Source organism: Triticum dicoccoides, chromosome 1A (assembly GCF_002162155.2).
Source record: "Triticum dicoccoides isolate Atlit2015 ecotype Zavitan chromosome 1A, WEW_v2.0, whole genome shotgun sequence".
Taxonomy (NCBI): domain Eukaryota; kingdom Viridiplantae; phylum Streptophyta; class Magnoliopsida; order Poales; family Poaceae; genus Triticum; species Triticum dicoccoides.
Window position 1 is genome coordinate 25,580,330 of NC_041380.1, and position 3,556 is coordinate 25,583,885.

Below are 3,556 nucleotides of genomic sequence, written 5' to 3' on the forward strand. Positions count from 1 at the left end.
CCTGCCAGCGCGATGGTCCCGGCGGCGGACGTCATCGGCGCGGTGAGGGGCGGCGCCGTCGTCATCGGAGCGATGGAGCCACTGGACAGCGTCAGCGGTGGTGGTGGCAGCGACATGATCTGAACTTGATCTCTGATTACCAAATTGGTAGGAGCTAGGGCCCTACCGGATCTAGGGCGTAGGTTGTAGGGGAAGGAGGGGGCTGGGCGAGGCGATGAGCGGCCGCGCCGACGGCTGGGCGCCGTCGCGGGAGAGGAAGATGGCGGCAGCGGCGCAAGAGGCAGGGGCGACTAGGGTTCCGGCTCCTCTGGGAGCCGAGCAATAGAGATAATATTCTTCTTATTGCTTATAATTCCAAAAAGAGTCTTACAGCCTATATTTATAACCTAGATAACTTGCATAAGAATTAACCTAAGATAACTTACATAAGAATTAACTTAAAATAAGTTGTGGGCTAAGATTGCCCGGTGGGCCTAGCTAAACCGGCCATAACACAAGTGTACACCTTTGCAGCGTGTAGTTTGCCCGTTTTGTTCAACTCTTCACGTATTTATAACTGGGAAAATCAGTTGGTATGTCTGTTTTATCTTATATTTTAATGTCAAGAAGCTTGTCAGTAGAGTTTTCTCGCGTCTTAGTGATGAGAGGGGAGGTTTTCTTTCAATATAGTTATCCCAATATCACTTGTCTGAATTCTGATATGGCTATCCCAATACCATTTATTTGTATAGCTCTGTAAGTTTTTGACCTGGATGTTGTTAATGTTCATAGATGCTCTGACATCGTTTTCAGTGTACTGGGCCTAAACTATGGGAACCAAAATCCTGGAAATATATGATTGCTTCACAGCGCAAGCGCAAGGGCTGAATAGAAATACATATACCATGTACTAGTATTCTCTTTTGCATCTTGTTTTCTAAATGTTGGTAGGCTAAAAGATTTGGTTTTGGTATGTTCACCGTTCTTGGGCTGACATAGTGAATTCATTGCAGGATAGTGCATGGCTCCTGCACATGCAAAGGATCTGACATAATTAGTAGCTGCCCTCTTCAAGGGAATCTTCAGTGTGAAGTTCTTTTACTTTCCTGTTCCGTAAGCTCTGATGAAAATAAGCCGCTCAAAGCCCCGAACCTTTGACAAAATGAACTCCCAAGTTGCAGAAGTGGAGAAAGAAGCTCGTGCTGAAACCTGTTCACCTTGTGCAGAACAAAAATGCACAAATCGAGTCTAAATCAGAACTGGAGAAAGAGCACAAGACGTATTTAGCTTGTAAACACTTTGAATACTATTTAAATCATGTGCTTTCGAGCTGTTTGTGTTCTTTCTTGTGAGTTACTGTCGCTACTGGGCCGGAAGAAGTATGTTATTAGGGAGCGCCTAGAACTCATATAGATGAGATATAGTTTGGAGGACTTACTATTGCGTGCCTTCAGCACCGGGGAACACAACCGGTGCTCAGAACGGCGTCTGGGTGGGCCGGACCAAGAACAAGCGCAGTGCAAAAAAATACCTCACACGGAGACTACCCACTCGACTAACTAATTGTTACTGACTGTTTACAGCGCGAATAGTTTAAGAACAAAATAGTAGACGCGCTATTTATTGCGCATTAACTGTACCGTTTAGATTTTTTGATTATTTGTAAACATGTTCACAATTTCAAGTGAAGTGTACGAACATGCAAAAAAAGTTCACGTATTAAGAAACAAAAGTTCACGAATTCAAGAGAAGTTCATTTTCTAATAAATAGTTCACTACATCTTGAAAAAAAATTCAAATTCGAAAACATTTTATGAATTTTAGAAAAAACACAACATTGAAAAATGTTCGTGGGTTTGAAAGAAAGTTCATCGAATTTAAAAAAAGTTTGTCGAATTGCAAAAAAGTTGATCGATTTTGAAACAAGTGTTGATTGAATTTGAAAAACTTCCATCGAATTTGAAAAAAAATGTTCGTCGATTTTGGAACATCAAACTTGAAAAAAGCTTCATTCATTTGAAAAATAGTTCACAAATTTGGAAAAAATTCATCCAAATCAAAAAATCATTGATATTTAAAAATATTTCATCAATTTTGAAAAAAAATCATCGATTCAAAAAAGCATTCATCGATTTTGACAAAAAGTTCATTCAAATGAGCAAAAGAAAAAGAAATAAAAAACACATCAAAACGTTCCGAATAAAAAAGAAAAAAGAAAAAAAAAGGCATAAGAAGAAAAGGGTGTAGAATAAGGTGAGGTGGCTAGCATAGGGTTCGAATAACTACGAGGTCGCCTGCCTTCAGGCGCCTGTTTGCGAAAACAATAAGAATGAGCGCCTGATGCGTCAAATAGGATTCGCCATATTAGGAAAAGGGAGAACCTGGGTTCGATCCCTGGTCTCAAGGGCCGACCGTGGGTGCTGCTACCACTCCAACCAAGTCAAGTTCGTCATAAGAGGTAGGCGCGCATCGTATTTGAGGCTATTCAAGTTCTTTGCTCTTTGTTTCTTAGTTTGTTTTCATTTCTTTCTATTTTTTATGTTCTTTTTCATTAGTTTTTCTCATCTCCGGGTTTTTTTCATTTGTTTCTTCAGTTTTTTCATTTCCCTTTTCCTTTCGTTTATTTTGATTCTTTTTTGGTTTTCATTTTTTGTGGTCTTTCTTTGTGTATTTTTGTTTTTCATTTTACATTCTTATATATTTGTTCAATATTTCTTTCAAATACTTGTTCAACACTTTTTTCAAATACTTGTTCAACTATTTTTGTATACAATGATCAACATTTTTTCAAATACTTGTTCATCATTTTTCAAATACTTATTCACCATTTTTTTCAAATGTTTTTTGAAGAGTTTTCTTGTAAAGTAAAAAAACAAGCTGGTGTCTCCCGCGCGTGTGGGCTGACCCAACTAGTTGTTCCCTTCAGCGCAGGGTTCGCTTCTGTCTCGCTTAATGCGAGACATAGGGGTGCCCATAGTTTGGTCTCATTCATCTGACATCAGCTGACATCATATTGTTTCAACCCATTTATATTGATAAGCCATACCAAAAGTTGTTTCTTGTTCCCATGGGCCATCATCTGATCATTATCACCATATATATCGTTCATTAATAATAGAGTAATTAGGGGCAATTAGGCGGGCCTACAGATCGGCAAGCACGAGTGAATCGAAAAGTAATGATGTGGCTCAAGCAAAGCACGCAGCAAAGCATTTATCTGAAGAAGGAAGGAATCAACTACAGGATTGTACTAGCACATGATATAAAATTTAAAATTTCATAGTTTTCAAATGAAATGGTTAAATTGTGCCCTTTTTTAACCATAATGTTTAGAAAATGTTCATGAATTTATTCATAAAAAATATTCATGAATTATTAAACTGTTCTGCAGTTTGTAAAATGATTATTTGAAGAAATGTTCGTGGGATTAAAAAAATGGTCACACAATTATTTTATTTTATTTTGAAAAAGACATTGCATCGCAGTTGGTTGAAAATAACTCCGCGATCCCCTTTGATAACATACAACTGTGACCCCACTTAAAAACTTGCATTTGCACCCCTCCCTTGTAAGCATG